At 42.0% G+C, this 23,459-nt stretch overlaps 1 pseudogene; it reads left to right on the top strand.

The window, feature by feature from the left end:
- Positions 1-18,390: 18,390 nt before the first annotated feature.
- Positions 18,391-20,317, top strand: LOC147727651 (uncharacterized; annotated as a pseudogene).
- The last annotated feature ends 3,142 nt before the right edge of the window (positions 20,318-23,459 follow it).

The following is a 23,459-nucleotide window of genomic DNA, read 5'->3' as shown; positions in this document are numbered from 1 at the left end:
CACCTCTGTTTTACCTGCATTCAACTTCAAACGGTCATTAGTCATCAAACATGCAAGTGAATCCTGACATTCTCATGGTCAATGGGGTAAGTAAAAGTTTCTACCTCTTTTTTGAATCAGGAACGTGGTTTAAAAACACGTAAATCCAAAAGAAGCATTGGGGCAACTAAAGAGGTTAATTAAACATTAAGGACCTCGTAAAGTGCACAATAATCATTAAAGTAATCATTGTCTAGTGGGTTTACTTATATATATTGTTTAAATTCACACAGAGATAAATGCTAAACCTACAATTAGTAATGTACAGAATAAGATTGAGATCTCTGTAGCACTGTTAAACAATGTATAGTCCCTTCCTATGGTACTCATCAAGTAGTTCACAATGAAAAGTTATTCCTACTGTAGTTGTCTTTGAGTTCTCAGTGTAAAACCTTTTCCTCTTGCATTTGTCTGAGAGTTCACAATCTAAACACCCTTCCTAGTAAATTTGTCTAGGGGCCTGATTCACAAAGGCCTGCTGCTTTTTGGTATTCACAAAGTTAAGTTACTACTAATAACTTTATTAGCTGTAAATTTACTAGTACTAAATTTACTAGTACTAAAGTTACCAGTAGTACTTTACCTTTGTGAATGCCAAAAAGTAGTTAACTTACACTCTAGTAGTAAAGTTAAAATAAAAGTGCAAGGTTATAACTTTTTGGTATTCACAAAGGTAAGTCACTACTAGTAACTTTACTACTAGGAAGTATACTAGTAGTAACTTTACCAGTATTAACTTAACTTTGTGAATACCAAAAAATAGTAATCTTATACTTAATTCTAAGCTTACCTTTTGTGCATCGGACCCAAAGAGTTCACATTAATATATCTGACTCTCAGGGCATTGACATACAGCAGTCCAAGACTGCCTACAGAAAGTAATGTGGACTCAAAAAATCAATGTCAAACCAATGTTTTTTCTTTAAAATTAAAAAGTACTTTAATTCACACACAGCTGAATACTATGCGCATGATGGAATATATTTACAAGATTTCTGATGGAATTACAAATTGGATCCTTTAATGTAATGGAGTGGAGTGGAGTGGAGAAGTGTGGCTCACCGGCGAGAGGAGGCAGTCCCTGATGCAGAGGTCAGACCCGGGACCAGGGTTCAATCCCCGACGTGGCAGGGCCTTGAGCTCAAAATGTCCACGGACTCGATAATTCTCGCCTCGGTGCCTACTCGAATCGCGGGTTCACACTCTGCAACTCTGGGCAACAGCTTGCTTAATCTCCACTACGGCCCCACCGCGATGGGATGCCTGGTCTTCACCTTGGGGATGCCCAGTAGGGGTAATCTTGCAGGGAAAGGCCAGGACAGGTTCCCAAAGCAAGCGCCTTGAGACCTTACAGTGAAAGGCGCTATATAAGAACGTATGATTTACGATTTATCTATAATGGGTCTCGCATATTAACCATGGTGGAAATCATGCATCCTGAAGAAATATCACAAGGGACAACTAACTTTGCAAATTCAGTCTGACCCCCATTATCTGTGAGGTACAATGTGACACTGTTCACACCAGCAAGCTTTAATCCATAAAAACCAGCAATATTCCTATATGGGCCTATTGGAAAATATGGGTCTCTTCACAATTAAAAACAGTAAGACTACAGGCTTTGTCATGTCCTTCAAACTGTAAAATGAGAGGACTAATGCCTTTCTCAACACATTTAATAATAACTAAGGCAAGCCTGTTTACTTTGACCTGAAAATACATATACAAGACCTTGTGGACTTTAGCTCGAGAGACTCATCAGTCATTTCAGGAAGGCTCATTGTCATAAACCTTAAATCTCCCTTAAGAGATATCAAATATTGTCCGGTGGTAGACCAAGAAAACAGACATATGTATTTAAGCCCTTCTTTGTGAATTTGTCTGAGAGTTCAGTATGTAAATCTCTTTACTGTTGTATTGGTCGGATAGTTAAAAATGGAATTCCCCTTCATATGGTATTTGCCCTGGGGTACACAATGTAAAACCCATTCCTATTGTATTTATCAGAGCTGTCACCATGTAAAACCACTTTTTGTTGCGTTTGTCAGTTTACAAAGCAATCTATGTTTCCTTTATCATTTGTGAGAGAGTTCTCAATATAAAGCCACTCTCTACATTGTTTGTCATAGAGATACATATGACAATGCCGTTCCCATTGAATTTGTAAGTGATTCACAATATAAGATCCCTTCCTACTGAGGTTGCCTGTGAAAGCCCCCTTCATATATCTTGCCACAATGTAAAACTCCTTTCTGTGATGCATGGGAAGACGTTCACATAAAAACAAAATTGAACTAGTTACTGACCCCCAATTGTGTCAATAAGAAGTGTCTTTATTCTTTGATGTTGTCGAGCCTTGCTAGCTTGAGTCTCCAGGTACTGTGGCAAACAGTTGTATGCTGAATTAGGGAGGTGATGTGGGCTAGAAAATTAAAACTCAACAACTGACAAAATTGACAATAAATCAATGTCCAGCAAGTTCTTCTTTAAAAAAGAAGAAATAAATACAACACACTAAATTACAAATATTTACAAGATTCCAAGTGGAATTGCAAATTGAAACTCCTTCTAAAGGGCTCCGGTGGAGTTGCAACGAAACAAGACTGCCTTCCTATAAATCAAAAAGGATGGGATTGCTGCCTGAATCACTAGCCTTCTCTCTTCAACTCAGAGGCAAATGAGAATTTTCCCAACGTTTTTCAAAAGGAAGCAGCATGTACCAGTAATTTGGTTAACACGCAGACAGAAAGTAAGATTAATTTTTATTGTAACACCAACATATTTGGTTGTAATAGCAGGGGTTGGAAGTGGGACAACAGCTGTGACTACGCAACAGAGGCCCAGGTCTATGGATGATTACCTAGGACCAACACCTCTGTTTTACCTGCATTCAACTTCAAAAGGTCTTTAGTCATCAAACATGCAAATGAATCCTGACATTCCCGAGGTTCAAGGGAAAAGAAAATGTTTCTATCTCTTTGTTGAATCAGGAACGTTGTTAAAAAACATGCAAAGCCAAAAGCAGCATTAAGGCAACTGAAGGGGTTAAAAAACTCCAAAGAACTCCATAGAGTGCACAATAATCCTTAAATAATCAATGTCCAGTGCTTTTACTTAAAACATACTTTAATACAGAGATAAATATTAAACCTAAAATTAATAATTTACAGAATGAGATTGAGACCTCTGTAGCACTGCTTGACCTAGGGATCTATGTCATTAGTAGTGTTAAACAATGATTATCCCCATCCTATGGTATTTGTCAAGTAGTTCACAATGGGAAGTTATTCCTACTGTAGTTGTCTTTCAGTTTTCAATGTGAAACCTTTTCCTCTTGCATTTGTCTGAGAGTTCGCAATGTAAACTCCCTTCCTAGTGATATTTGTCTAAGGGCCCGATTCACAAAGGTAAACTTAGGCTTAGGTCTAAGTTTACTACTTTTTGGTATTCACAAAGGTAAGTTACGAAGAGCAGATCCTGTGCAAACGCAAGTGTAGTATGTAGCCCTGGTGTGAGGACTAAAGATTCTACTGAGAGAAAGTTGTTGCTCCAAAGTACAAAAGAACGTAGGCTATCAAGGTTCATGTGAATAAAGTTATTATACGTTTTTATAAGTCAAGTAATGGTCAGTACTGAAAAATAGTAGCCACCCAACAAAAGTCTCAGCTACTATGGCATAGACGTCATGGAACCATGTGCCAGAGGTGGAAACCGAGAACTGAAACTAAGAAGACTGGAATCCACCTGAATCATGAGACTTCAAGCAGTGAAACACGGGCTCAACATGGACCACGAGCTACAATATTTCCTCGGTTCATGAACTTCAATATTCTTTTTCCAATACTAATGTTGTCTGTATTCACGTTTTCTTGCCCTAATCTGTATTTTGCTACATACTGAACATTTTGCCCTCCATCCTATTCATTCCTTGCAATAATTTCCATGCTAGATATTCTCTATCTTATACTTGCTTCTCATGCTTTGTCTTTCATGACACTCACTATTCTGATCTTCTTCTTGATATGCTACCATGTACTTACACCACATTACTGTGGTATCTAACCGCCAGATTCATGAAAAACGGCAATTGCGAATCTGTAATAGCGGAAAAATGCGATTCGCTATTCAGATATCGCAAATCCGAATTCATGAAGATTAGCGATTAAAAAAAGCGATTCGCACGCGATCGCAAATTCCATTAGCGATTACCGATAATCGCAGAAAAATCGCTATTTTCGGCTACCCGCACCGGGATTGCGAACTCGCAAATAGTGATATCGCTATTTGCGATATCGCTATTTGCGAGATCGCAAACTCGCGAGATCGGGAAAATGGGAAGTCGCATTTCGAGCCCAGTGATGACATCACAACCAGGAAGCAGCCAGGTCCCACCCCCATTCACCACAGTGAGGCAGACCTCGAGGGAGCAAGTGGGAGAGCTGCTGCAATACAGGAGATTACTACACATCTACTACTTTGCTACAATGTCAGAGGAACCTGTTCCTGGCCCCAGCAACTCCTCTGGGCGCAAAAGGAAGCTCAAATTTTCCGAGCAGGAGCTCGAACACTTGATTGAGGGGGTGGTGGCCAACCAGGATAAACTCTTCGGAAAAGATTCCAGGAGGGTCCCTGAGCAAGAGAAACGGAGGATATGGCAGGGGATTGCCTCCACTGTCAACTCCGTGGGAGTGGCCGACAGGTCCCTAGAGGAGCTGAAGAAATGGTGGTATGACCTCCAAGGCCGTGCCAAGGAGAAGGTGGCGGAGCGCCTTGGAGAGTCGTCGGGCACTGGAGGTGGCGGACCTACAGTCCCTCCCAACACAGCCATGGAGGACCAGGTGGAGGACACCCTAGAGAGGGAGGCCTGTATAGGCTTCACACGTCTTGACTCATCCCGCACCACCCAAGACACCCAAGGTAAGTGGCATGCGACTGCGACCCTGCCCCCTATGAATGTCCATGACCAAATAGGCTCCCCTAATGTCCCATAGGCATGCCATAGTTGCACATCAAGGAATGTCCTGATGCATTGTGGGAGATGTAGTGTGGCCACAATGTAGTAGTACCACAATGCAGCCAGACAGGTCCCAAAGCACACAAAGCCACAGCCATTCAGGGATTGTCACCCAGCATGCATGTAGCAACTGCACTTCTGCCAGATACATGCAACTAATGATCCTCCACTTACCCTCACAGGTGGCGGCGAAAGCAGCGATAGTGAAAGGCTGCAAATTGATGAGGAGGTCCAGGAGGAGGAGGCGCCACCACCAACCCAGGCACCAGCCCCTGCCGCTGCTACAAGACCAGCAGCCAGATCCACCTGCAGTGTTCCCCCTGCGACTGGTGCAGCACCTACAGCCACTGCCAGGCCGGCTACTATTGTGCCCCCTGCAACTGCCGCACCACCTAGAGCCGCAGCCAGGCCAGCTACTATTGTGCCCCCTGCATCTGGCGCACCAGCAACGCCAGCTGTCACACCCCCAGCAGCTGTCGCTACAACATCTGGGCCCGTGCCAGTTGCGACACAGCGGCCAGCCACAGACTCACGCCAGCAGGGCAGGCGTGGCAGGTCTCGCCAGCACACCACTCCAGCAAGCAGGAGGGCCAATGGACAGGGACTGGCGCGTTTGAGCGTTGAAAGACGCATGTTGAGGATACACCAGCGCCAGGCACGACAGCAAGGTGCCATTCAGCTGCAGCTCCATAAGATAGGGCGCAATGTGGCCGGAGTCGCAGACCGCATGGACCGCATGACGGCGGCCATGGCAGGTGTGGGGGAGCGCATAGACAACATGACTGCAGCCATGGCAGGTGTGGGTGAGGGAATGGCCCGCATGACTGCAGCCATGGAGGCCAACACCGCTGTGATGTCCACACAGCGCAGTGCAGCACGCCGCCGCCACCGTCAACTCATGAGCCGGCTGGCCTCCTACAGCAGGTCGAATTATGTTGCTGCCAATGCAACTTCTCTGTTGGTGCGGCGGTCCCTAACACAGCAGCACCAACTTGTGCAGTGCAGTGAGGACATGACCAGGGTCCTGGAGCACCTCACCACGGCCGTTACGGCGCTACACCCTCCAGCAATACCATCCACTGTGGGGGGTGATGATGCTAGTGAGGGGGCATCCAGCGTCAGCAGCCACTCAGCCTCACAAATCCCACCACACAGCCGCAGCACCAGGCCCACGCCAGGTCCAGAAGCCCCGGAGGAGGATGCCCCTCAGAGGCGCTTGGGTGCTACGCGCAGTAGGCGCACTTGAGAACATTTGACTTTCATTGGCACAGGCTGACTTTAAGCCTGCCATGTCCTATGACACAGCAGTATGCTGTAATACTGTTAGTGGGAGATAGTTGTACTGAAACCTTTTTTTTGTGATTTGAACAAATACATTTATTTTGCTACACACATTAGCGTTGTGTCATCATTACATTTTGCATGCATTGTTGATTTGTGGGGTGATGGAAGAGGGTGTACTAGAAACTGTTCACTGTGATGTGGTTGCGACGTCTGTGGCCTTCAGCTGGGTTCTCCCCACGTGCATGGCGCGCATGTGCAGGTGGTCGGTTGTCCCCTTCAGATTCACTGCCAGAGATGTCGACAGGTATCCGGCGCTTGGTTGCAATGTTATGTAGTATTGCGCAGACAGCCACAATGCGGCAGCACACTGCAGGACTGTAATACATGGCCCCACCTGTCTTGTGCAGTATGTGGAACCTGCTCTTGAGCAGGCCAAATGTCCTTTCTATGCAATTCCTTGTCCGTATGTGTGCAATATTGTAGCGCCGTTGCTGGGGTGTAGCAGGGTTGAGGTATGGGGTCAGGAGGTATTCACGGAGGGCGTAGCCACTGTCACCTGAATGAGAGGAGCAGATGGTGATTGCCTGTGCTGCGCTGTTACATCTTAGCAATGTGACATTTTCGACAAAGTGTACTTACCAAGTAGGTGTCCTTCCCCAAACTCTCCCCTGACCAGTCGTGTGTGGAGGCCGCTGTGCCGGAATATGAAGGAGTCATGGGTACTCCCTGGGTACTGTGCGACAATGTCAGTGATGTATGTCTTAGCATTGCAGACCATCTGGATGTTGAGGGAGTGGTAGGACTTTCTATTGCGGAACATATACTCCATGGCAGCTGGTGGGCAGATGGCGACGTGGGTACAGTCTATGCATCCGAGCACATGTGGAAAATGGGCTACATTGTAGAATTGTAGCTTGGTCATGTCCAATTCCTGTTGGCTGGCGGGGAATTTGATGTGACGGTGTAGCTGGGTGAGCATGGCGTCAACAAAAGTGTGGAGGCAGAGTGACATGGTGGGCTGGGATATCCCCCCAGCAGCCGCTACTATCCCCTGGAAACTCCTGGAGGCCAGGAGGTGCAGGCTACACAATACCTGCACATGTGTAGGCACCGCATTGGTACGGCTTGTTGGGTGCTGCATCAGGGGGTCAAGGTCCTGTATTAGCTGCATTATCATTTCCCCATTCAGCCTGTATTTAGCATATATCTGCTCTCTGGTTTGGCCCAGCAAGGTGACCCGCTGGCGGAATATCCTGTCCTGGATCCTGCGTCTCCTCCGTGCTAATCGCTGTAGCCTTCGACGCCTCACCACCATGTACATTCCTGGCATTGTGGGACTCCTAATGCTGCTGCTGATGATTGTCCTTATGTGTGATTGGTCAGGCCAGAACCTGTTGGTGATTGGACAACAGTTTTTTCAAAGTAATTTTTACATGGCTTTTATGGTTACCACCTGCTTTGAGTTGTCCTTATTTTGCGCGGCGCAAAATGTGATTTTTGGGTTTTTCGCTATTAGCGATTTTTCTTGAATACCGATTGCGATTCTATAGGGAATTCGCTATTTCTTTCTCAGAATCCGTGGTTTCTCGCATTTTCCGATTTGCTAATGATCACCTGCCGGGATTCTGCGAATATAATAGCGAATTCGCTATTCTGTGTTTGCGAATTCGCTTTTTTGATGTTGAATGCCGATTACGGAAATTGCGCCTGCAATTGCATTTTCGCAGCGATTGCGGGCGCAATTTTACTTCATGAATCAGGCTGTAAGTTCCTTTTCACTCTCCCTTTCCTGTATTGCTTGATGTACTTACTTAAAACCCTTTGTCTCTCTTTTTCAAATTTCATGTATTTTACATTTTCACCTGCTTTACTTCACACCTCCATTCCTTGCTCTGAATACTTATTTCAGTTTTCCTGTACTAGGCACTTATCCATAGCGCTCTCCTCCCCTTTACCCTCTTTGAACCCCCCCCTTTCACTCGATTTCTTGTGTTCCCCTTTTCCGTATATGTCCCCCCTCTCCCTTGACCGACCTTGACCCGGCCCATCCTATTAGTCTTACGTTTGCACACGACCTTGCCTCACTTCCTGTTCGCCTGCACCCAGTGCCGCGTTCTAGTGTTCCTCCTGCCCGGGCCTTTAGCCACGCCCACCACGCCACACTCCATGTTGACGTCCATTACTTATTCCCCTGTTTCACACAGGCGGCAGATCCATTACCCGGTCGTTGCACGACCCACAGACGCACTTATTGCGTGCGCTCCTCCCTTGATTCAGGTAAGGCAGGCCTTGCAGAATCTAATCTCCTGATACCGACCCCTGAGCCTTTGACGCACATTCACCCGGTTCCCCGCCTTCTGTCTCTTCCCCTTCAGGCACCTGACCGAAGCCCGGGACGCAACCGCCCTGGCCCTCCACGCCTGCTAGCTCAACAGCTCCCTGGCGTTTTTTCGCCTACAGTGCACACGGACGTGGCCAGATGTCCACCGCTCCGTGCCTTACCGGTAAGGCTTGCTTCATTCAGTCTCTTCCATATCCTTACGCGTACTTCACCTGCAGTCGGCTTAGACCCAGCGTACTCACTTCGCATACCCCTTTTTTCCCCTTCCAGATCTCGTCACCACTGTATCCTTGCAGGTAACTTCTAGTATTATTTCTACATTTCCTTCATTGCGCTCTCTATTTTCCTTCATGTTATTACACTTTTTTCTCACTCTGTGTCTACACACCCTACTGTATGCTTCGATGTCATTCCAGCTGGTACACTACTGCAGTTATAATGTACGATCTCTGGGTTTCCACTTGTCTTTGACACCGAAATAACACCTCTGGTCGTTCTTGTTACCCGCATATGTACTTAGGAACTCAGTTTTCAGTTTCAATGTAATTGTGCATACTATCAACATAATTGTTAGACCCGTGCCTTTGTTTACAGGTACGATTCAGAAAAAGGGGTGGTGATGAACAGAGTGTCTGAATTGAGCAGACCACTCTTACCCAGTCCAAAGATCAGGGCTTGATCCATCACCGTTATTTATCTCACTGCCCCATCCCAGCTCAGAACCTGGCTATATGCAAATCAGTCTGTCCCTGGCCCAGTGCATCATGGGAACAGGGCAGACTAAACTACCAAGCCAATTCTTCACCAGAAAGGAGACAAGCTACCGGGGACCGGTTTCTGGCATTTCAGCCATCTTCGGCCCGGCTTGCTTGAATCCTGATGGAGCAGTGAGAAAGGGACTCATGTCTGAGTATACCCTGCCACACCTATAGTGGCCAAAAACGATTCGGAAAAAGGGGTGGTGATGAACAGAGTGTCTGAATTGAGCAGACCACTCTTACCCAGTCCAAAGATCAGGGCTTGATCCATCACCGTTATTTATCTCACTGCCCCATCCCAGCTCAGAACCTGGCTATATGCAAATTAGTCTGTCCCTGGCCCAGTGCATCATGGGAACAGGGCAGACTAAACTACCAAGCCAATTCTTCACCAGAAAGGAGACAAGCTACCGGGGACCGGTTTCTGGCATTTCAGCCGTCTTCGGCCCGGCTTGCTTGAATCCTGATGGAGCAGAGAGAAAGGGACTCATGTCTGAGTATACCCTGCCACACCTTGTTTACAGGTAACCTCCCATGTACTTACGTTTCGACTGTACACCGATCTATCACCTCTGTATACCATGCTCTGAGATACTGTTATATACCCCATATATATAGAACAGATCGTTTTCATACTCGAGTGAAGAAACTATGTCCTTTGCTCCTGTTTTTCTATCAGAATGATCCATGTATACAGGAATCCTGTAAACTAGTGCTCTTTCCTCCCCACCTATGGCATACTTTCAAGCAGTTACTGTATGCTTTTCAGGTCACCCGTCAACGCTTTGTGTTAATTATCATGTACCCATTTCTTGACATACGTCTAGACATTTTGCATGCCTTTTAGTAGATTTAACGTTTACGTCTGTTCTGAGAATCGGTGTCTTCTTTCCTACCTTTGACCTACACCATTGCAAATTCATGTATATCTCTCATTGCTACCAGTTAACGCCATATGTATAGTTTAATTCACCTGGTTTATATTTCGCACTTGGACACTTTTGCCACCACAAATTTTGCACTTCACGGGCCCATTAACCCACAACGGTATGCTTTCCCTTGTTTCTCTTCCCCTTTTAGGACAGCAGGAAAATACAATTTTTCCATATATCCCACATTCAGAGTTGTACCTATCCACTTGTTCATTTAAAAGCGCTATAAACCACCAGCGCGTGTTCAGTTTGCAACATTTGTTTTTCCTTTTGTCTTCTTTTAGATGACTCTATAGTCCACATCCAGGACGTTACATACAGACAGATCTTAGCACCCGTTCCTCAGATTTCAATGGCCCTGCCCGTGTTTTGAATGCACCACTGTGCACTATATTTTGGGCTCGCCGTCTTCTGGTGTCATTTCACAACATGTGTATTATACGCACCATAAGGTCTCCACGATCACCTAGTATTTTCACTCCCACTTTTATGCCCTGTTTGTTTTCAATAATAAGTCATTTATTTTGTTTTCATTTTTTTCCTCCCCTTTGTCCTTCCTTTTGTGCCTTTCATTAGCCCTGATGAGTTACACCTCCTTCACGGTGTGACGAAACACGTGTCGGCTGGCTACTATTTTGCTGTACTGACCATTACTTGACTTATAAAAACTTTATTCACATGAACCTTGATATCCTACATTCTTTGGTACTTTGGAGCAAGAACTTTCTCTCAGTAGAATCTTTAGTCCTCACACCAGGACTACATACTACACTTGCGTGTGCACAGGATCTTGTCTCCTTCCGTTTGGTCTAGGCTTCCCTACACCATTTCAGGGGTGTTTTTCCCGTAGGGTTTGTGTTCTCATGTCCGGTTCTGCACCGCGTGCCTTCTGCACAACTATCTCAGTAAGAAGATCACACTGCTCAGAGCCCCACTACTTCCTACTCTCCCAACGCAAACCCAGCCTCTCACTAAAACAAAGGTAGGTTACTACTAGTAACTTTATGTTATGTTTACGTTATGTACCCATAAACATCACACAGGGCAACTATCTTGGCAGACCTAACCTGTGGAATTAAAAATTAGAACTCCTCCTAAAGGGGTCCTGTGGTATTGCAGGCTGCAAATTATGTACCCCATAAACATCACAGAAGGCAACTATCTTGGCAAACAATACTCTGTGCCTATCTTGGCAAACCTAATCTGTTTTCACAATGTGTGTGGCATCAGGTGACAATTTCTGTACCAATAGAATCTAACTACACACTTCGGGTTTCATTTTCCTGGCATTGGCTGCATTTCTTCTTGGATGCTTTGTTTGAAAGATTTCCAAGAGCCACATTTTTTTCAGGCGGGCTTTTTTAATTAATCAATCGTTTTCTCACATTAGGACACACCGTGTCTGCTGATATTCTTGTCTTGTGTTTTTTCCCTACGTACAAGCTGGCATTGCAATTCCTGTACTGGTGCCTACTATTTGAATGGCCTTTCTAGCTGTGTCTAATGCATTATTCCTGTCTTTGATGGTTGCCTATATATGTGAATGCCTTTGGACTAAGGTCTACATGGGCCATGGTCTATTGCTTCTCGATTTGCTTTGTGTTCTCTAGCTGAATTTATTAGGTTGCTTTCCTCTAAATGTCTTTTGACAATCTGTTCTGATGTTGGCCCTGGTCAATTTAACCATAAGGGTTGAAACGTCAACTTATTTATTCTAATGTGGACTGGCTCATTTGCTTGAAAACCTTTTTTCATATTTTAGCATTTTCAGTTGATAACATTTCCAAATGTATTGTTCTTTAAGTGTAGCCTATAATCCTTTATTACATAGTATCCCTTATTGCATCTGGATTTCAACACTGTGTCATCTTAATTTATTGTGATTTGTTTATTAAAACATATTTCTTCAACCATTTGATGTGTGCATCTATTCATTTAATTATTATATTTGCAACATTTTGGCTTACCTTTTTCTGTTTTTTGGAATGTCATTTATTTTTAACCTTGGCTTGACAGCACAACTGGAATACGGAGCTTATGTGGTCACCAGAAAAAGAGCTGTTACAAATCGTACTAAGGAGAGTGCTGTGGATCCCCCATCCACATGTTGATTTTCTTTTCTACAAGTATTTGATTGAAGAATACTTGTGTTAGTTTGCCTAAGAAGCAGTGCTGTTGCTCAGACTGTTAGGGGCATAGCTAAAGCAGATCCCAGATCAAATTCAAAAGAAATGGCTTGCATGGTGTAGCCCCATGACCAATACAGTAGAAACAGTTTCACATTGTGAACTTTCTAACAAATGTTACATTAGGGAATTTTATATTGAACTGATTGACAAAAAACATTCGAAGAGGCTTTAAAGTGTGAACTATGTGACAAATGCAATAGGAAGGGTCTCTACAATGGGAACCCTCTGACAAATTCCACTAGGGTGCACCAATCTCATTACAAGTTTAATTTTCTGTGACTTTGTTGCATCTCTTCTTTCCATTGTGTGTGAATGTTCATTTTACAGCACCTACATTAAACTTAAGATACTGCTTGTTGTTATTCTCTATGAAAGGGTCCAGGCAACATCCTAACGTTTGACATTCTTTTTAATATGTTGTAATGTTTAAACTTGTTCCTACGATATTTTATTTTACAGCTGGTGCTATTCAAGTGCAGAACACAACTACTTCTACACTGTTAGTGGTCAATGACCAGACCTCCCATAATGCATCATGATGGATAATTTTGATGTATGTGATGTTTTACTTTTATCATACCATATGTTGTACTCCTAAGACATTTAGACAAGTGTGATAGTCATCTAAAACACCATGTATCCACTTTTTCAAAGCCTTCATATGGAAAACTGGGTTACTTGTGCCTGTTGGTTCACATTTACCTTATCATATATTTGTACTCGGTGCTCGATGGGGTCCGTAGGTTCATGAAGTTCTGATGCATTTTGATGAGGTTGTTACCCTTAATATATATATAGGTAGCGTCCACTACACTTAGGGGGCGTCCCTCTGAGCACCGCTGGAGACCCTCAGTCAGCAGAGTGAGGGATCTTAACCAATTAATGTCTTTGATGTGGTCAGTGATGACAAGTCTTCTGTTTATTTACATCATAGTAAATTTTATTATTATTGTGCTGATATTTCATCTTTTATATCCAGTACAGAGTAATCGAACATGAATTCATAGAATCTTTTTCAATTTTAAACATGTCTCCCGATGAACTTCGGGCATCAAAATGCCCGAAATGCATTGGGAGACATGCTAGATACATTTAGGTACATCTAGACAGGCATCTTAGGAGTATGCACTTTATTTTATCCCGCGCCAGGATACTCTCCAGTAACGGAGCGCGTTATAAAATGGTTTATACTTATACTTATACTTATACTTATTTTATAAATGCATTTTATATCCATGTATGTGTTCATGACTATTGCAAAATGGTAGAACAATACTATTCCTTTTTATTCACTGTACTGCTGATTTTATATCTCTGCTACTGTGTAACAGTTGTAGCAGCACATAAAAGCAAGAAAGCACGAGTGACTGGGTGAAAAATAGTATATTGTTTACACAAGTCTGAGGAATCAGGGTTTGTTGTGTTCTGAGGTTGTCAAAAACGAATCTCTATGATAATAGGAGATACTAGTGGCACAACGAGCTAGCTAATGCAAAACATAAGCTAACATATTCGTCGGGGTGTACAGAGTCAGTCTACCACCAGACCCACAATATATGATATCCATAAACAGCGCAGGTCCTGCTTGAAGGGTACAATAGGAACTACACTACACTCTCTGTCTGAGGTGGTGCAGAATGGGTTGAATTACATATTCAGGGCTAGTAATCAGTCAACTACCCATTTCTGTGGACCTTCAACATCTGATAACACTCCACCAGGCTTCTCCACAGAAAAGGAGGCCCTGCAACCCCGGGAGCAACTTGTCATCATCTCGTTCCCTGCAACTGCAAAGCCATCTGTCCCCCTGGAGGGATCATTTGGCTAGACCAGTGCCGGATGATCCCACCAAAACCAAAACAGAGAGGCGCAAGTCCTAATTTCCTCATGTGAAACTATACCATTCACTCTTGTCATAATTTTTTTCACACATTCGCCATCTGAGGAAAGCCTTTATTTTGGGCTCCAGATATCTGTGGCTTTTATCTGATAAATTTGATCCATCATCAGTGTCAATTTTGTGTTTGTAATTGTACTTGTTATTTCTTTATATTCAGTTTTCATACACATTACTTTGTAACACCTTTGTTAACATATTTATCTTTCAAATTATATTCTAAATTTGAATACAGTTAAACCATTGTTTTTTGCTATTTCCTGGGTTGGTAATATCTCCTGTAAGTAAATAAATCAATTGTGTTACATAATATAAAGCAATTATGAATACACCATTCTTTAAAATGTCAGTAAAAAATAATGTTATTTCCTTCAATGTTGAGGGTTTAGCTCATCCAAAACAACAACCAAACATTGATGTATTTGAGCTGACAAAGACATTTATTACATACATCAAATGCATCATCTTGTGTTCATAATATTTTCAGCACTTTGTGAATAATGCTTTCAGGTACATGCCTGAACATAATATCACATATAGACACACACACAGACATCAGTATTTGCCCCATTGCAGTTCTGTCAGCAGTCACTACATGATTGATGGTAAGAACAATAACTAGTACAAAAACAGACAAAAGTGGGCAATATTCTACATATGTACATCACACTTTAGGTAACTTACCCAATACAAAATTCACCAATGATTTGTGCTAGTGAAGATGGCATTGTGATGTGACTTACATAACATAACATAAATCGGCAACACACCTACTAAAATAATATCAAAAGGACATCACATCAATGTTGTCAGTTAAAAAGTGAACATTCTCATAAGATATTTATAAAATAAAATGTACATATACAAGGTATGCCACTCTTCCATGCAACAAACACTCTGAAAAACCTTACATATATAACCACCTTTTGTGTACATATACCTAAACTTACTACTTAATGAAAATAAACTATAGTCTTTCACCTGTATGGAAATATCAGTAGAAATTTTACGTGTAGTTCTACTTACCATTATGGGTAGACGTTGTTAATGACATCTTGTCTCAAATCATTTTCTTCTTCCTCACCACTGTCATCTTCATTTTGCAATTCAACAACTTCACCCTGGGCCTCCTTGTTGCAGCCAACATCTGGAATGGAAGGAATGTTCTGACGCAGCGCTCTGTTGTGCAGCATACAACATAATATTGTTACTTGACACACCTTATCATGTGCATAGAGGAAGGCTCCGCCAGCCTTACCCAGGCAACAAATATTCCTTTCAGGAGCCCAAAAGCCCATTCCACTGGTCTTCTAGTTCTACTATGTGCTTCATTGAAACAGACTTCCTGCAGTGTTTTTGGATTTCCCAGAGGTGGTAACAACCACAGTTGGTTTGGATAAGTGAGTCTCCTAAGAAAAAAACCATGAACATAATGTGGGATTAGCATTTGAGATTGTAGTTTTGAAAGAACAACATTTGTACAATGTGACATACAGTGAAACATAGCAGATAGCAACAAGCCAGGCCCTCACATGTTCAAGTTGTGCCATTTGCTGTTGTATGCTGCTATTACATAGCACAAATGATTCATGGGTGATCCAGGGAAACGTGCACTGATGCTTGTGATATACAGATCAGGAATGCAAACAATTTGCAAATTTACAGAATGAAATATTTTCCTGTTGTGATACACTTGTTCTCTGTTGTACGGTGGACGCAAGGCAATGTGTGTTCCATTAATGGCCCAACAATGTGGTATGTCACCCAAAGCATAGAAGTCAGCCTTCACATTGTTGATTACTTCTGCATTTCTTGGGAAATTGAATCAAGCTGTTCCTGTGAGTCATTATCACTGTCAGTAATTCCTGTAGGACATCACTGAAAGTTGAATGTGACATCTCATTGCAATCTCCCACTATGTATTGACATTTCTCATTCTTACATTGTGGCAAGTTCATAAACTGAACATAAAACTCTAGGCTGGAACCTGCACACTGTGTCCAAGGTCCATCTTTGCTGAATAAAGGATGTGTCTGTAAAAATGAATCATTTATGAAATATTTCTTCTAATATCAATATGTACTTTTATGTTCAATCAACACACGTTATACTTTATGGACAATAATGCAGTTATTGTTGTGTCACCTTGCATTATCATAAATACATAACTGTGTAGTTATTCTGTTCCTTGGGTGATGTTCTTACCCATTACAGGTATCTTATTGTATATTCTGTAACTTGTAGTGTACTTTTATTTCAATGTAACAATGAAGACTACAACTCCCAGAATGCACTGGAAATGAACATCAGGCATGGATCAGGGATATTTTGCAACTATGTATAACCTTATTTGTTTAAAAATAAATTAAATTTGAAATACGTCAATTGAGTTTTTCATTGAACCCTGTAAAATATAGGTTTAATGTATACTACCACTGTTCTGTATATACACATTTAACTAATATAACTACAATGTTTATGCTGTTTACAGTGTTTCTGACATATTAACAACCATTTTAGGTGTATCTTGCATGCTTTTATGAGAAACTTAAATGTGGTCTATCCCAAAATAGCGGCTGCCTGACTTCTCCATAATCACAGACAGAAATTGTGTAACCCTAGGTGTTCCATCAGTAAACGTTGGGCACACCCATAGGGCTGATGTATAAGAGACTATCCAAAGGTTGGGGAAGGCATCTGTTGACAGATGTCTACTTTACACTGACATTCATGTTTCTTTAATGGTTTTGCACTAACCTCTTAACCTTAGTAGTGTACAGAGCACCTACAATTTTGCTGCTCTACTAACTCAGGGAGCAACCATGGCGGACAATACTGGAGACAGGGCCCACAACTTCATACCTGAGGAGTTGGAATTACTTACATATGAGGTCCTGTCCCAGCACAGCCAGCTATATGGCTCGTCACAGCAACAGGTACACAATTTTAATAATAATTGCTTCTGATTATTAATTGTATTTTCTTTTAAGGGGTCCAACCAAGCATGTGTTACTTAAACATTATCTTTATGTAACAATGTAAAATAAACATTAGGAGAACAGCAGGGGGCATTATATTAGAAGATGTTGCTAAGAGATTAATTATGTTCTTTATACATTGCTAAGTGTTTTAATTATGTTTTACCTTTGGCATTTATATTTATAGCATTTTGAGCAAGAACAAAAAATTAAAGGTTTAATACATTATGTGGTTACAGGATGGTACGTACATTGGTAAGAAGAAAGAAGTAAATGCAAGCCAGAATTCGAGAATCGTGACGTGCGGTAATCAGAACCGAAGGAGCTGATGAACAGACCTGCAGTTCCCCTGCACCAAAAAAGTCCGGAGCAGCATCACCAGAAGAAAAAATTATATCAGTGTGAAGAGTCTGTGAAAACATCTACATGGAAGCTTGCGATGTATACACATTCTACAAAATGTTCTGGGGTAAAACAATGAACTAGCTTGAGCAAGAACATCATACAGAGCTGATCTTTGTGGACAGTGTGAAGCTCCATACCATGAATAATCTTTATAAGTCTACGGGGTGAGAAATGTTTACTTAGAGCTTTTATCTATATGTACCGCAGAGTTTGTGTTCTGGCGATAAACCATATTTGTGTACAGAGTCCAAGAAAAGCCTCACTCAGAGCTCATATCTGTACATGCATTAGAGGATCCATATGAGACGGAAGCATAGAGGTGCGCAGAGTGTGACAATTTCATTCTAATGTCAAATTAAGGCAAGCATCAGAATATCCATACTCTGGAGAAAACATACTATTGTAAGCAGGATTAGAAGAGCTTCGCTCACCAAAGAAATCAAGTGAATTACCAGAGAATGCGTATTCGGAGACACAGCAGTGTACATAACGTGAGAAAAGCTGCACTACTGGCTCTTTGCTGCACAAACATCAAAATGTTTGTTCTGAGGATATGTCCTACCAGTGTATGGAATGTGAGAAAAGTTTCACTGAGCCAAAGAGCATCAGAAAATTCATTGAGGTGAGAAACCTTATCAGTAGAACACTTTGCTGGGAAGAGCACACTGTTATATCAGAGAAAACATGCTGGTGAGAAACCCTATCTGTACTAAATCTGGAGAGGCTTCAGTCGTAAGACAAATATGTTAAGTCTCCAAAGTTTCCTCCCTGATGAGAAACCCTGTTGGTGCACAGAATGTGGGGAACACTTCACTCAGGGAAGCACACTAATCATACATCAGAGAAGACATACTAATGAGAACCTCTGCAAATACACTGAATGTGGAGAAAGCATCAATGAGCAGCAAAGTCTGGTGAATCATCAGAAAATCCATACTAGTGAGAGACCCTTTCAATGTACAGAATGTGGAAGTAGCTTCACTCGGCCAAGTGCACTGCTTGTACATCAGAGAATCCATACTGCTGAGAAACCCTACCACTGTGCTGAATGTGGGAAAAGCTTCATTATGAAGTACACTTGGGAGAAGCATCAGATAATCCATACTGGTGAGAAACCCTACCACTGTGCTGAATGTGGGAAAAGCTTCATTATGAAGTGCACCTTGGTGAAGCATCAGAGAATCCATACTGGTGAGAAACCCTACCACTGTACAGAATCAGACAAACGTTTCAGTGTAAAGGGCAACCTTGTGCAGCATCAGAGAATCCATATTGGTGAGAAACCCTATCAGTGTACAGAATGTGGGAAAAAGTTCCCTCAGAAGGGAACACTTTTAGTACATCAGAGAATCCATACTGGTGAGAAACCCTACCACTGTGCTGAATGTGACAAAAGCTTCAGTGTGAAGTCCCACCTGGTGCGGCATCAGAGAATCCATACTGATGAGAAACCCTTTCAGTGTACAGAATGTGGGAGAAGCTTCACTCAAGCAAGCGTACTGCTTGTACATCAGAAAATCCATACTGCTGAGAAACCCTACCACTGTGCTGAATGTGGGAAAACCTTCATTATGAAGTACACCTGGGAAAAGCATCAGAGAATCCATACTGGTGAGAAACCCTACCACTGTGCTGAATGTGGGAAAAGCTTCATTATGAAGTGCACCTTGGTGAAGCATCAGAGAATCCATACTGGTGAGAAACCCTACCACTGTACAGAATGAGACAAACGTTTCAGTGTAAAGGGCAACCTTGTGCAGCATCAGAGAATCCATACTGGTGAGAAACCCTTTCAGTGTACAGAATGTGGGAGAAGCTTCACTCAAGCAAGCGTACTGCTTGCACATCAGAAAATCCATACTGGTGAGAAACCCTATCAATGTACAGAATGTGACAAAAGCTTTGTTAATAGATACAATTTGTTGGCACATCACAGAATCGATACTGGTGAGAATCGCTATCATTGCTCAGAATGTGGGAAGAGCTTCACTGAGATGAAAAGTCTTTTGATTCATCAAAGAATCGACACTGGTGAGAAACCCTATCAGTGTACAGAATTTCGGAAAAGATTCATTGTGAAGAACAGCCTGCATCATCATCGCAAAAGCCATACTGGTGAGAAACCCTACAACTGCGCTGAATGTGGAAAAAACTTCAGTAAGATGCATGGGCTGGTGAATCATCAGAGAATCCATACTGGTGAAAAACCCTATCAATGTACCGAAAGTGGGAAAAAGTTCACTTTGAAGCGAAGGCTTTTGGTACATCAGAGAATCCATATTGGTGAGAAACCCTACCACTGTTCTGAATGTGATAAAAGCTTCAGTTTGAAGTACAACTTGGTGCAGCATCAGAGAATCCATACTGGTGAGAAACCCTACCACAGTACAGTATGCAAAAAAAGCTTCACTCGAAAGAGCACACTGTTGGGTCATCAGAAAATTCATACCAGTGAAAAATCTTTTCAGTGTGCAGACTGAGGGGGGGGGAAAGATTTGTTAACGCATACAATTTCTTGGTACATCAGAGAATCCTACTGGTGAGAAACCATATCCATTTACAGAATGCGAGGAAAGCTTCACTAATAAGAGAAGGCTTTTGGTGCATCAGAGAATCCATACTGGTGAAAAACCCTATGACAGTGCAGAATGTGGAAACAGATTTATTGAGAGGGGAGAACTGGTGAAGCATCAGTCCATACTAGTGAAAAACACTAAAATGTGAGAAAAGCTTTGTTGTGAAGAAGAGGACTGCTGATAAATCAAAGATGCCATACTAGTGAGTAACTCTATTGGTGCACAGAATGTGGAAAACGCTTCAGTGAAAAGCAGAGATTAGTGAATCATCGAGTATTTATACTGGTGAGAGACCTTGTTGATACATCATAGAGACTAGACTGGTGAGAAACCCTACAACTGGACAGAATGTGGAAAAAGATTCATTTTGAAGGGAACATTAGTGAGGCATAAGAAATTCCATAATGGTGAGAAGCACTATCCGTGTACTGAATGTGGGAAAGGCCTTATTCATAAATCCGGTTTCTTAAAATATCAAAAATCCACACTGGTGAGAAACACTATTAGTGTAATGAATGTAGGAAAAGCTTTGCTGCAAACGGGAACACTGTTAAGATATCATAGAATTCATCCTGGTGCTAAACCTTTACAGTGTACAGAACGCTATAAAAGATTCTTATAATGTGTTTGTACACCAAAGAATCCACACTGGTGAGACATCGTATGAGTGCACAGAATGTGGGGATGCTTTTTTCTGAACAGTACACTGCTGAGCCACCAAATAATCCATACATGGGACAAACTATATAAATATACACAATGAGCGAGCTTCGAAACGCGTCAGGACTTTCTACCACAGCAGCTGTAGTGCGCAGCTTGCAAAATATACAGGTTGGAGACCTGCAGCCTTGTGGAGTGCATTTTCAAGATCAGAGGCATCTTTGGGACATGTTTTGACGCGGCGGCCTCAGCCCCGGGAAACGCACTGCCCGCTGGGAATGAGAAAGGAGGTTTATGTGACTGTCATCAGGCAGTTACTGTCAGCGGTAGGAAGCCAGAGAATCAAGCTGAGCACTACGTCTGTAACCCACTTGAGGGTATTGAACATTTTAAAGACAACAGAAATTGGGCTGAAATTAACGGACTCCACCAAAGGGGAATCAATGTACTGCAACTACCAGCATGTCGCTCACTGGGGAGCGCATGCGCAATGGATAAAAATAGCTGCAGCTTTTCGTCAATTTCAGCAATTGTCGTCTTGAGAAAGAAGCGTGAGCTTTAAAACACGTCGGGACTTTCTACCACAACAGCTGTAGTGCGCAGCTTGCGAAATAAAAAGGTTGGAAACCTGCAGCCTTGTGGAGTGTGTTTCCAAGATATATATATATATATATATATATATATATATATATATATATATATATATATATATATATATATATATATATATATATATATATATATATATATATATATATATATATATATATATATACATATTCAATGAAAAAACCATTGGTTTTAGGCCATATATAGTTAGGGATTTGCATTTACAAAACCTTATTTTACTCGCATAAAACCATTGAAATTCCATATATAGTTATAAGCGCTAACTATATATCGCGCACCCGCAATCCACTGCTGATGATGTCACATATTACATCATTCATGACATGGTTAGTGACATCACTGATGACATCACTGATGACATCTCAAATGACATCACTGATGACATCACTGATGACAACATCCAGTGACTGTATGTTTCTGTAAAGTAAAAATATGTCTTACATATTGAAGAATGAGTGTATGTATAAGTGTCTGGATGAAGGATTTAGTAGGTGCATGACTGACTGTATGAGTGAGTGATTAAATGTGTCTCACTGAGTGCATGGGTTAGTGACTAAACTGTCTTAATTTGTGCATCATTATGTATGTTGTTCTGTAAACTGCTGCATGTGTTGATCAGTAGCTATATGAGTAACTATATGGGTTATTGATTGGTTGCCCAAGTATTTGTATGGGAGACTGAGTGTGTGTGTGGGTGGCTGGGAGGTGTATGACTCTGTGCATAGATGGGTGAGCAGTTGATTCACTAGATGTATGGGTTCAAAAGTGCATGTGGAAACAGCTGTATGGGCGGTTGACTGTGTGCATGAGTGTATTGGTGAGTGAATGGATATCTCAGTGCTACATGTCAAAGTAAGTACATATGTAAAACACAGTACATGTGAGAGTTGACATATATAAATAACTGTGCATAAGAGCCAGTGAATGTGTGAGTGGCTGTATGGATCATTGTGAACTTGTATCAGGGAGTAAAGTAAATATGTGTTAGTATATGTTTGAATAAGTGTATATAACTGTATAGTTGAGAAAATGGAGGTGTGATTGATTTTTGGCATAACTGACTAGGTGTGTGAGTAACTCCATGGATGAGTGGCAGTCTGTGACTGTCTGTTTACACTGATTGTATCTAAGGTTATATTAGAGTCTGAAGAGGTTCATGGTATTATCACATGAATGATATCATCAGTGATGTTATCAGTCATGTCAAATGAGATGTTTTCAGTGATGTCATCAGTGATGTCATTTGAGATGTCATCAGTGATGTCATCAGTGATGTCACTAACCATGTCATGAATGATGTAATATGTGACATCATCAGCAGTGGATTGCGGGTGCGCGATATATAGTTAGCGCTTATAACTATATATGGAATTTCAATGGTTTTATGCGAGTAAAATAAGGTTTTGTAAATGCAAATCCCTAACTATATATGGCCTAAAAGCAATGGTTTTTTCATTGAATTTTCAAGGTTTTGTAAATGCAAATTCCTAACTATATATCCACTATAACCTATGGTTTTTTCTGTGAATTTCATTGGTTTTTTAATAGCAAATATGAAAAGCTTTAAAATGTCAAGTACGTGATAGATAAAAACATTTTCGCATTTATGCACGCTGATGTGCTTTGAACGCTGCCCCCCCCCCCCTCCCCTCTTTTCTCTTAGTAGTACTCTCTCTTTGCAGATAGTGGACGGTAGTTAACGCAGGCCTTTGCCCCCGTTGTAATCCGTCGTGCCTGCTTGTCTCTCCATTTGATT

Source organism: Lissotriton vulgaris, chromosome 3_1 (genome assembly GCF_964263255.1).
Source record: "Lissotriton vulgaris chromosome 3_1, aLisVul1.2, whole genome shotgun sequence".
In the NCBI taxonomy this organism is placed as follows: Eukaryota; Metazoa; Chordata; class Amphibia; order Caudata; family Salamandridae; genus Lissotriton; species Lissotriton vulgaris.
Note: the sequence above shows the minus strand (reverse complement) of the source record. Positions and strands in the feature narration are given on the sequence as shown.